This window comes from Lutjanus erythropterus, unplaced genomic scaffold, assembly GCF_056507025.1.
Source record: "Lutjanus erythropterus isolate fLutEry1 unplaced genomic scaffold, fLutEry1.hap2 Scaffold_155, whole genome shotgun sequence".
NCBI lineage: Eukaryota > Metazoa > Chordata > Actinopteri > Lutjaniformes > Lutjanidae > Lutjanus > Lutjanus erythropterus.
In genome coordinates, this window is record NW_028146632.1 from 1,511,971 (window position 1) to 1,525,168 (window position 13,198).

At 44.8% G+C, this 13,198-nt stretch overlaps 1 non-coding gene across 1 annotated transcript; it reads right to left on the reverse strand.

Annotated features, from left to right (window-relative positions):
- Window positions 1-1,128: 1,128 nt before the first annotated feature.
- LOC146304367 (5S ribosomal RNA) lies at window positions 1,129-1,247 on the reverse strand. The gene has a single exon (XR_014769417.1). It is a non-coding gene; the product is annotated as a 5S ribosomal RNA (ribosomal RNA).
- Between the last annotated feature and the right edge of the window lie 11,951 nt (window positions 1,248-13,198).

The window sequence follows — 13,198 nt, forward strand, 5'->3', positions numbered from 1 at the left end:
GGACATTCCCGATGCAACGGTGCCACCCTCGAGTCTCTACGAGGTCGGGAAGTGGGTCAACCAGAACCTTGAGGACTCTGGTGCATACCTCGACTGGTTTCGGGGGATAACTTTTGAAGGGATGGTGGTAGAGACTTGAAACCAAGCTCTGCACCCCCATTTTTGGACATTCCGGATCCAACGGTGCCACCCTCGAGTCTCTACGAGGTCGGGAAGGGACTGAACCAGAACCTTGAGGACTCTGGTGCATACCTCGATGGGTTTTCGGAGGATAACGTTTGAAGGAAAGGTGGTAGAGACTTGAAACCAAGCTCTGCACCCCCATTTGCGGACATTCCGGTTCCAATGGTACCACCATCGAGTCTCTACGAGGTCGGGAAGTGGGTCAACCAGAACCTCGAGGACTCTGGTGCATACCTCGACACGTTTTCGGGGGATAACTTTTGAAGGGAAGGTGGTAGAGACTTGAAACCAAGCTCTGTCCCCCCCCCATCCCCCCACCCCATTTGCAGACATTCCGGATCCAACGGTACCACCATCGAGTCTCTACGAGGTCGGGAAGTGGGTCAACCAGAACCTCACCACATCTACGGTAAGTGAGCTGCTGCACCCTTAAACCTGCTGTCCAACATGTCATAGACATTATCCTAAAAGCTGCAATTTAAAAATAAATCTGCAGATCATAGGCCATGTCTTTGACTATGTTTAAAGTTTCTGTGAGTTGAGGACAGCAGTTACACCTCCAAATGATACACATAACATTCATGTTGCAGAGAAAAATCTAATCGATGATGGGTATTTGGAAAATTTTATTAAATGATCTACAACTGTAGTTAATTTTGGAATAGTTTCTGTTGATGGACTGTATCATATATACTTCTCAAGCTACATGCTATATGTATTTACATGAGCGCACACAGTCTTTGGGGAGTGAGAGACTATTGTTTTTGGAGCTAATCATCCAGAGTTAATGAGAGCAGAATTATTCTGAACAGTCAACTTATTCTCTTCTCTCCTTGAAATAAGGAATAGTTTTGTGAGGCTGATAACTGATGTAATTGAGAGTCCAGAGACATACAAAAATCTGCATCCACTGAGGAGGCAGCAGCGCCCTCTGCTGTTTGAAAAAGCTTACAGCACCTGGTATTCCCAGGCGGTCTCCCATCCAAGTACTAACCAGGCCCGACCCTGCTTAGCTTCCGAGATCGGACGAGATCGGGCGTGTTCAGGGTGGTATGGCCGTAAGCAAAGGAAGCAGGGACAAAGACACATTTTAAAGGTGCTGAGAAATCACACTGTGCAGACTTTGTGTATGAAAATGTAGAAATAGATTTAAAACATTTATTAATTCATATGTTTCTCAATTACCTTTTTAAAAAAAAACAAAACAAAAAAACTATTACGCGTATTCATTGTTTTAGTCTTTTTTTTAACCATATTTAGCTCACTAGCCAATCAGGTTTTCGGGGGATAACTTTTCAAGGGATGGTGATAGAGACTTGAAACCAAGCTCTGCACCCCCATTTGCGGACATTCCGGTTCCAATGGTACCACCATCGAGTCTCTACGAGGTCGGGAAGTGGGTCAACCAGAACCTCGAGGACTCTGGTGCATACCTCGACGGGTTTTCGGGGGATAACTTTTGAAGGGATGGCGGTAGAGACTAGCAAGCAAGCTCTGCACCCCCATTTTTGAGCATTCCGGATCCGACGGTGCCAACATCGAGTCTCTATGAGGTCGGGAAGGGACTGAACCAGAAGGTTGAGGACTCTGGTGCATACCTCGATGGGTTTTCGGAGGATAACGTTTGAAGGCAAGGTGGTAGAGACTTGAAACTAAGCTCTGCACCCCCATTTTCGGACATTCTGGATCCAACGGTGCAAACATCGAGTCTCTACGAGGTCGGGAAGGGACTGAACCAGAACCTTGAGGACTCTGGTGCATACCTCGATGGGTTTTCGGAGGATAACGTTTGAAGGGATGGTGGTAGAGACTTGAAAGCCAGCTCTGCAACCCCATTTTTGAGCATTCCGGATCCAAGGGTACCACCATCGAGTCTCTACAAGGTTGGGAAGTGGGTCAACTAGAACCTCGAGGACTCTGGTTCATACCTCGATGGGTTTTTGTGGAATAACTTTTGAAGTGAATGTGGTACAGACTTGCAAGCAGGCTCTGCACCCCCATAACTTTGTCTGTACACACACACCCACACACACACTCACCCACCCACACACACACACAAGTGAACACATCAGAATGTTAGGTGGCTGTGATGTCATCAAAGGGAATGTGATGACGTCACAGACCCTGTGCTTTGATCTAGCATGGGCTCTGTGATGAGTGTTAGGTTATAATCCTAGCACCATGTCATTATCATACCTCCACTGGTTTTCGGGGGATAACTTTTGAAGGGATGGTGGTAGAGACTTGAAACCAAGCTCTGCACCGCCATTTTTGGACATTCCGGATCCAACGGTGCCACCCTCGAGTCTCTACGAGGTCGGTAAGTGGGTCAACCAGAACTTTGAGGACTCTGGTGCATACCTCGACTGGTTTCGGGGGATAACTTTTGAAGGGATGGTGATAGAGACTTGAAACCAAGCTCTGCACCCCAATTTTTGGACATTCCGGATCCAACGGTGCCACCATCGAGTCTCTACGAGGTCGGCAAGTGGGTCAACCAGAACCTTGAGGACTCTGGTGCATACCTCGACTGGTTTCGGGGGATAACTTTTGAAGGGATGGTGGTAGAGACTTGAAAGTAAGCTCTGCACCCCCATTTTTGGACATTCCGGATCCAACGGTGCCACCATCGAGTCTCTACGAGGTCGGGAAGGGACTGAACCAGAACCTTGAGGACTCTGGTGCATACCTCAATGGGTTTTCGGAGGATAACGTTTGAAGGGATGGTGGTAGAGACTTGAAAGCAAGCTCTGCACTCCCATTTTTGAGCATTCCGGATCAAACGGTGCCACCCTCGAGTCTCTACGAGGTCGGTAAGTGGGTCTACCAGAACCTTGAGGACTCTGGTGCATACCTCGACTGGTTTCGGGGGATAACTTTTGAAGGGATGGTGGTAGAGACTTGAAAGCAAGCTCTGCACCCCCATTTTTGAGCATTCCGGATCCAACGGTGCCACCATCGAGTCTCTACGAGGTCGGGAAGGGACTGAACCAGAACCTTGAGGACTCTGGTGCATACCTCGATGGGTTTTCGGAGGATAACGTTTGAAGGAAAGGTGGTAGAGACATGAAACTAAGCTCCGCACCCCCATTTTCGGACATTCCGGATCCAAGGGTACCACCATCGAGTCTCTACAAGGTTGGGAAGTGGGTCAACTAGAACCTCGAGGACTCTGGTGCATACCTCGATGGGTTTTTGTGGAATAACTTTTTAAGTGAATGTGGTACAGACTTGCAAGCAGGCTCTGCACCCCCATAACTTTGTCTGTACACACACACCCACACACACACTCACCCACCCACACACACACACACACAAGTGAACACATCAGAATGTTAGGTGGCTGTGATGTCATCAAAGGGAATGTGATGACGTCACAGACCCTGTGCTTTGATCTAGCATGGGCTCTGTGATGACATCAGTGTTAGGTTATAATCCTAGCACCATGTCATTATCATACCTCCACTGGTTTTCGGGGGATAACTTTTGAAAGGATGGTGGTAGAGACTTGAAACCAAGCTCTGCACCCCCATTTTTGGACATTCCGGATCCAACGGTGCCACCCTCGAGTCTCTACGAGGTCGGTAAGTGGGTCAACCAGAACCTTGAGGACTCTGGTGCATACCTCGACTGGTTTCGGGGGATAACTTTTGAAGGGATGGTGGTAGAGACTTGAAAGCAAGCTCTGCACCCCCATTTTTGGACATTCAGGATCCAACGGTGCCACCATCGAGTCTCTACGAGGTCGGGAAGGGACTGAACCAGAACCTTGAGGACTCTGGTGCATACCTCGACTGGTTTCGGGGGATAACTTTTGAAGGGATGGTGGTAGAGACTTGAAACCAAGCTCTGCACCCCCATTTTTGGACATTCCGGATCCAACGAACTTCTCCTGCTTCCCATTTGCATCTGCTTCGTTGTACGGCTGGTTCTGTGAAGAAAAGAACAAATGCAATGTAATAATACTGGAAAACATGCAAATGAAGCCATCATCATGAACATTTTTTTCCCCAGTAGTAGCCTTAACGAAAGGGGGGTAAAAAAGCCTTGTGAAGTCCAACAACAGGTGGCTTTGTAACACAGGGGGTTGTGATCAGTATATTTTATTACTGGAAGAAGGTCAAAGCTATCATTATGCTGTTTGGCTCTCCAGCATCTTAAGTCTAAGATATGTTTTTCAGAGTGGTCTTCCAGTTTGAATGCTGCTTTCGCTGAATGTAAATGGTTTAGAAATTGTAGTACCAAAAAATAAATATGTCCATTCTATATAAATGTGAACTTCTGTATAGAGAGAGATTAGCTTCATGGCAACATTCATCATCTTGTCATAAGAGCAAGGACACAATGATCATCATTCTCTTTGCACTGCAGGTTTTAACCTTGTATAGGAGGACTAGCACCACGTGCTGGTGCTGATGATGCTGATGATGCTGATGGTGCTGATGATGCTAATGATGCTGATGGTGCTGATGGTGCTGATGATGCTGATGGTGCTGATGATGCTGATGGTGCTGATGATGCAGATGTATCCATTATGTGTTCCATTTCACTGCTGGTACACTCATCTTCTGAAGTGTCACTGGAATCTCCTTCATTGGATTGTGGCAGTTTCTCTGGAAGTAGAAAATGATCTAAATTAAATCAACAATCAACAATTAATCTCACAGGCAGAATCTAGTACAGCATTTATAAAAACACAGAAATATGAAACCGAGTATCCATACCAGTGTTAAATAGATCAAAAATTAAGAACATGCCCAAACCTTCAGGGTCAATTTCGATATCATCCGGTGTCATCCCTTTGTACTGCGACACAGTCCCCCTCTCCATGGCCAGGAGCACTTTGCTCATTCTAGCAAGCTGCAGAGTTCCTTGGGGCAACCAATAGTACTGTCGGTGGATGCCAATATCATGGCCTAAGAAGTCGGCCAGTTGGTCAGACTCATTTTCCTCAAGGTTCAAGACCTGTGACATTGTTGCAATATGTTTTCGAAGCTTTGTTGAAGTCAGTGCTTCAGGGTGTTTGGCACCACAGAGTTTGGTATATTTTTGAAGGCACTCTCCCCCTCTGTAGGCTGACAAGGCTTCTGGTCTTCCAAACATGAATAAATTATCATTCGGTACACTGCAGCTTTCACGCATCTCAGCTAGCAGCTCCATAGCAGTCACCATAGATGGTTTTAACAAGACAGGGACCATCCTCCCCCTTTTCCCTCGGATCTCCACTCTTGCAAAGTACACGCACATCTTCCTTTCGAATGGAGTCAAGCAGATAGGCACGTCATCATGCAACGCTGACTTGTTCCAGGACCTAAAGGCAGTCAGTTACATCCTCGACACCTTTCCTGCTCTTCGTCTCTTCGTCTCTTCGTCTTCGTCGCTTCGAACCAAATTGGGGACACTCATGTACTTGGACCTCTTCACCACCAATACACGAGCCTATCCTAAAACTGGGGACACTTCACACACAATGTATCTGCACCAAACTGGGGACGTTTGTGTGTTGAACCCCTTACTATCAATGTAAGTCTGTATAATAACAATGTGGCAAACACCCACATGCTCCTATATCTGAGCCACACTCAGAGAGACAAGTCAACAGACTATCACTATTTGGGCAAGAGAAACACACTGGATTAAGCTGTGCTCTCATATATCCACCGATCAGGTGATGACCTCAGCATGAACAAAGGGACAAACGAAAATGCTCAAATATGATCAATAGGTAACAATTCACATTAGCATGCAACTTGAACTTGGTAGCACTCATGCATTCAGACCTAGATCAGTGGCAGCTGCTGGCTAGAAGAGGCAACAAAAGTGCAGTGTAAGTACATTGATGAGTTTTCCATGGTGATTATTTCCCTGGTTAACTTAGGACACCTGTATTTCTGCTAATAATTAGTAGTTAGCTACAGAAAATAAACATAAATCCTATCTTTTGTCAGTTGGCAGTGTCAATCAATTTGATTTTCATTTTGCATTGTTTGAGAGTCATAACTAAACCTTGACTGAGTCACCAGATTATCATTGTTGTAAAATTATGTGTGACATCACACCAATATACTGTTTGGACTGACTGGTCTCCACAAAGGCTGTGCATGTCATCTGAACGATATCTTGCTGAAGCAATGGCATAATGTTTAATGTTGTTATGAGAAGTCTTAAAATATTTCTGGTTCATAATGAGACTATGGCAAGATAAATTAGACTGTGGGGGGTTGCCACATTCTGGGTAATTAATGGAGAACACTGATATTAAAGTTAGAACCCTTTATAGGTTAAGTTGAAGGACAATTCATTTGTTGGCAAACCAGTACTGCACGGACATAAAACTTCTTTGTAATATTTGGTTGCACTAGGGCTTATGATAATCAATTGCCCTGTCTTCTAATGTTATCATCTCAGCTTCTTAGCTGTGATCTATGCTGCCTAAAAATGTTAACGTTGTTCAGCCCTGTGAACAATGTCTGCTTTTCTTACTCCACTAGCCTTGCTTTGATCTTGTAATAATTACTCTGTCACAGAGCTGTTGTCTCCGTATCTAATGTATCTAGATACAAAGACATCTCTAGAGGAGCATTAGAAACATCTGAATTCGTCAAATGTCATATTGTATTCCACAGTCACAGCACACAGTAAGTCACTAACCCAATATAAACATGTACTTTTCTAAGTTACAATATATCTGACGAGAAAAAAGCAATTACACTGACTTACCATATACTCCCAAATTAGAAGCCCATCATCCTCACCAAGGTAGAGGCAAAGTGCCTTGAGAACTGCTGCCTTTTTTAGATTAACATCACTGTGTGAAGCCTGTGTGAAGAGATTCCACCGATTAAAACATTCATAAACACATAACTACAAAAAATATTTCCAATTTCCAACCTGTGGTAACCTACAAATACTGACTTCCAATCAGCTTTGTCAAGTTTGATCTATATAGCTCAATATTATGTCAAACATACTGTAAAAGTGACTTTTTTAACTACAAAATAACTGTGAAGCATGGCCTAGTTTTTATTTTTAAAAAAGTGAGGTATGAACATGTTGTTTTAACTCCTGTTTATTCAGAGACATACAGTACAGCTGACAACAATGCTGTCCTCTTAACACATAGGTGCTTAGTACAACTATAGCCCAATCTTATTATCACCACCTGAGAAAACAGGATTTAACTGGCACCTGTCTGATCACATGACTGCATCTCTAGCCCATATGGTATTATTGCCTTAAAAAGACAATATATATATTTTTTTATTTTTGCATCTTGCAAATAATCCAGACTTACTGATGACGCAAACTGGGGCTTCATATGGACAATACAATTACACAGTGTATGAAGTATGTATGAAAAAAAATTCCATAACATCGTATACATAAATTTACAGGTAGTTTCTAGCCAGAAACATCTCCCTTCTTCTGGAAAACAGATGTCAGCTGGGGTAAAATATTGTCCAACTGTACCAAGAAGTTTGTCTCAAGTGGAAGTGTTGTAATCTGCTGGAATTCAGCATTTATCTGGTAGAAGTTAGAAGAGTAGCATGCCATCTTCTGCCCCCAAGTGGCCAAAATAAAGAACTGCTTCCTCTATAGGAGATTTGTCTCTCTCCAGATGTTGGTCATCTTTTGTTTTACCTTATCAGACTTTACATTTTAACAGCTGCACACTGAAATTGCATAATAAGGAGAGGGGAAAAGGCAAGCATGTGTTTACCTCATCAGTATGAAAGAATGCAGGCCACCTGGCTTTAAACTCCCTGACTGCTGGGGCAATTCCTCTTGATGGATAGGGACAAAATTTGACCCACACATTCAGTACGTGACAGAAAGTAGGAAGTCAGTAGCAGTGGCTTGGCAGTCGGAAGGCATGGTGAGTCAATTTTTGATTTAAGTGCAAATTTTGCAAAACACTGTGACCAAACTTGCAGAAACTTATTTAGGTAAGTTTACATGTTTTATGGAGGGTCAAGAGTGCTGAAATACATTTGGAAGCATTAATTAAGAATTAGAATGTAAATAGATGAAGATTTGGAGTCACACCCAGCTGAATAGATTGAAATTTGGAAGTGGAACTCTGAGCATTGAGGAGCGTTTTGGGGCAATTCCACTTGATTCATAGGGACAAAATTTGACCCACCCATATGTTGCAAAGACTGGCCAATGGCTTGTTCAACTTCGTAGGTCTTAGTCAGTGGGCTGATGGCCATTGATGTTCCCTGGTCAGGTTTAGCCATAGATAAGATGGATGGATGGATGAACCCAACATCTAGCCTCAAGAGCCTTTAATGCAGAAAAAACTCTGAGTCAATCTCCAAGTGGCATCGAACACTAACAGAAGATTCGCAGAGACCCTACCGTCCAGCATTCTGAAGCCCAACCCTCTAGTGTCTTCCCCAAGGCTAGTCTCTTTCAGGGGTCTTGTAGTGGCCTTGAACCATAGTCTTTCAATTTAGTGTCCGGCGCAGGTCATCCAACGCTACTTTGTAGCAAATATCTTTATTTACCCCTTCATGAATAGCGACAATTGGCTAGAGGTCAGCAAAGGCCATCATCCCACAGGCAGGGGTTTAAGAAGCTCAATAAGCCATTAGCCAGTATCTGCAGACTGTTACTAACAGGCCGATTCAGCCAAATATCGGTGTGCTGACTTGCACTCACTTTTGTTACAAAGTTGAAGTCTACCTGAACATTAGGTCCAATGGTTACTCCATCTATCAAAAAAAGAAAGGGACCCAAACTGGACCCAAATTTCAGGAGGTCTTTGAAGACCAACTTCTCAGTATGTGAAGGACAACAAACCCAACATCTACCCTTGAGAGCCTTTCATGTAACAAAAAACCCCAAAAAACATCAACTCTAAGTTGACCTCCAAGTGGCATCAAACGTTAACAGAAGACTCACAGATACTCTATCGTACAGCATTCTGAATCCCAACCCTTTTGCATCTTCCCCAAGGCTAGTCCTTTAAGAGGTCATGTAGGGGCCCCAGACCATGGTGGTTCAATTTAGGGTCCCACCCAGGTCAACTACTTTGTAGCCAAAGCTTTTTAAAAATCCTCATCTATGTCTAAACCTGACCAGTGAACAGCAATGGCCATCAGCCCACTGACTAAGACCTACGAAGTTTAACAATCCATTGGCCAGTCTTTGCAACATATGACTAGCAGACTTTGCAAGTATATGACCGAGGCCTGTTCAGCCAAATATCAGTGTACTGACTTGCAGTAGCTTTTGTAAAAACTAACATATATGGTGGTCCCAGGACACATGACTTGTATATCTACCACGTGAGGACGGACCCAAAAATTGCCCCCAAATTTCAAGTAGTCACTTGAGACCAGCTTCCCAATATGTAAAGGCTCATGAACCCAACATCTAACCTCAAGACCCTTTAATGCAGAAAAAACTCCGGTTCGATCTCCGAGTGGCATCGAACACTAACAGAAGACTCACAAAGACCCAACTGTCCGGCATTCTGAAGCCCAACCCTCTAGCGCATAAATTCTCAAAGTGCGGCCCCCCGGCCAATGGTGGCCCGCAGCAACATTTTTGGCGGCCTACAATGAATTACAGTTGGTAGTTTTAATCCAACTGTACTTTGCTTTGAAAGGATGAATTTCTGTTTCATGGTCTTTAGCGCCATATTTAGGGATAACCAGTAAATACAACTGTGGTTTACCTCGTAGAGACTCGATGGTGGTACCCTTGGATCCGGAATGTCCAAAAATGGGGGTGCAGAGCTTAGTTTCACGTCTCTACCACCTTTCCTTCAAACATTATCCTCCGAAAACTCATCGAGGTATGCACCAGGGTCCTCAAGGTTCTGGTTGACCCATTTCCCGACCTCATAGAGACTCGAGGTTGGCACCATTGGATCTGGAATGTCTGAAAATGTGGGTTCAGAGCTTGGTTTCAAGTCTCTACCACCATCCCTTCAAAAGTTATCCCCCGAAACCAGCAAAGGTATGCACCAGAGTCCTCAAGGTTCTGGTTGACCCACTTCCCAACGTCGTAGTGACTCGATGGTGGCACCGTTGGATCCGGAATGTCCAAAAATGGGGGTGCAGAGCTAAGTTTCACGTCTCTACCACCATCCTTTCAAAAGTTAGCCCCCGAAACCAGTCGAGGTATGCACCAGAGTCCTCAAGGTTCTGGTTGACCCACTTCCCGACATCGTAGAGACTCGAGGTTGGCAACGTTGGATCCGGAATGTCCGAAAATGTGGGTGCAGAGCTTGGTTTCAAGTCTCTACCACCATCCTTTCAATAGTTATCCCCCGAAAAACAAGTGGAGGTATGATAATGACATGGTGCTAGGGTTATAACCTAACACTGATGGCATCACAGAGCCCATGCTAGATCAAAGCACAAGGTCCATGACGTCATCACATTCCCTTTGATGACATCACAGCCACCTAACATTCTGATGTGTTCACTTCTGTGTGTGTGTGTGTGTGTGTGTGTGTCAGTGTGACATCACAGAATTCTTTTGTGTCTTTGAGGACGTATCAACATTCTAGAACCTGTCTAGGACACATATAACAGTCAGCCTTTAGAAGACTCAAGACACACACAGCTTCACAAGTTGAAAAGATGCATGTGGACTGGACAGGACTTGGTTTCAAGTAAGAGCTCTTTGACATTTCAGACACATTACTTTCAAATTGTTACTCATGGTGGAAATGGGACTTTTGTTTTAGGACACACTTGAAAAGCATGTGAACCTGTCATATAACGTCCAACTGTAACCAAGTTGTTTGTGGTAACTAGAGTTTAGACGGATGTTCTTTCACATTTCTGCATTTGGTTGTGTGCATTGTGCATTCGCTCCTGAGGCAAATGGAGATGACCACCTTTGTCTTCTGAAAACCTGTCCACCAACATCTGAGCAACATCTTTTTTGGTGCTATTGATCACCACAAGACATTCCTATGGTCAATATCTCCAAAACTTGCCAACTCATGTAAGAAAAATCTAGATGGATAAACAGAACTACAGGCCAGGGAAAAATGTGTATTTTTGATCTTGGTGTGAACTCTCCCTTCAAGAGAGAACACTGAACAGAATATATTCAAAATCGCTGCCATTGAGAGAAATGACACCCAAGGCCTTTCTCAAACCCAAGAGTGTAAAGTATGGACTTGTGTTCCTAGAGAGACACTTCAAGCTTGGAAGAATGAACTCACAAGGACATGAGCACACAGAATGGTGCTGACAGTTTGAGACGATGTGTTCTTGCTGGTACTGTACAATAACCCCCACACAGACGCTGCCTACAGTGCTCCAAAACACTTTTTCCACAACAGATCCTAAGCTTAGCTGCTACACTAACAATAAAATGTCTATTTATTATGAGGAAGCAACAAAAACCTCTTTTCAATTTACTACTGTTTGTTTTCTGAAGTGTTTTTAATTAACACAAGCCTTGAATGTTCTGTACATCACAAGCCAATGGCAGGAAAATCTCTGGCAATGGCTTTTATTTGAGTCTCACACTGGATTTAAAAAGTAAAGACTTAAGATAAAATAACTATTTATATCAGGGATGGACCAATGTTAGCTGCCACCATCGGTATACTTTACCAAGAGACAGAAGAGGAGGCTCCTGAGCTGAGGAGGCGACTACAAGAGAGAAGAGCCAGGAGGAGGAGGAGGAGGAGGAGGATGAGGCTCCTGAGCTGCTGCTGCTGATGATATTGATGATGATGATGAGGATGATGAGGATGATGAGGAGGATGAGGAGGAGGAGGAGGAGGGGGAGGAGGAGGCGGCTCCTGAGCTGCTGCTGCTGATGATGTTGATGAGGAGGAGGGGGAGAAGGAGGAGGAGGATGAGGCTCCTGAGCTGCTGCTGCTGATGATATTGTTGATGATGATGAGGATGATGAGGATGAGGAGGAGGATGAGGAGGAGGAGGAGGAGGAGGAGGAGGCTCAGGCTCCTGAGCTGTTGTTGTTGTTGTTGTTGTTGAGGAGGAGGAGGCTCCTGAGCTGTTGTTGTTGTTGTTGTTGTTGTTGTGGAGGAGGAGGAGGCTCCTGAGCTGTTGTTGTGGAGGAGGAGGAGGCTCCTGAGCTGCTGCTGTTGTTGTTGTTGTTGTTGTGGAGGAGGAGGAGGCTCCTGAGCTGCTGTTGCTGTCGTTGTTGTTGTGGTGGAGGAGGAGGAGGCTCCTGAGCTGCTGTTGTTGTTGTTGTTTTTGTGGTGGAGGAGGAGGAGGCTCCTGAGCTGCTGCTGTTTTTGTTGTTGTTGTTGTTGTCATTGTGGAGGAGGAGGCTCCTGAGCTCCTTCTGTTTTTGTTGTTGTTGTTGTTGTTGTCCATGTTGTTGTGGAGGAGGAGGCTCCTGAGCTGCTGTTGTTGTTGTTGTTGTTGTTGTTGTTGTTGTTGAGGAGGAGGAGGAGGCTCCTGAGCTGTTGTTATTGTTGTTGTTATTGTGGAGGAGGAGGAGTAGGAGGAGGAGGAGGCTCCTGAGCTGTTGTTGTTGTTGTTATTGTTGTTGTTGTTGTTGTTATTGTTGTTGTTGTTGTTGTTGTTGTGGAGGAGGAGGCTCCTGAGCTGCTGTTGTTGTTGTTGATGTTGTTGTGGAGGAGGAGGAGGAGGATCCTGAGCTGCTGTTGTTGTTGTTGTTGTTGTTGTTGTTGTTGTTGTTGTTGTTGTGGAGGAGGAGGCTCCTGAGCTGTTGTTGTTGTTGTTGTTGTTATTGTTGTGGAGGAGGAGGACGAGGAGGAGGCTCCTGAGCTGTTGTTGTTGTTTTTGTTGTTGTTGTTGTGGAGGAGGAGGAGGAGGCTCCTGAGCTGTTGTTGTTGTTGTTATTGTTGTTGTTGTTGTTGTGGAGGAGGAGGAGGAGGCTCCTGAGCTGTTGTTTTTGTTGTTGTTATTGTTGTTGTGGAGGAGGAGGAGGAGACTCCTGAGCTGTTGTTGTTGTGGTTGTTGTTGTGGAGGAGGAGGAGGCTCCTGAGCTGGTGTTGTTGTTGTTGTCGTTGTTGTGGAGGAGGAGGAGGCTCCTGAGCTGCTGC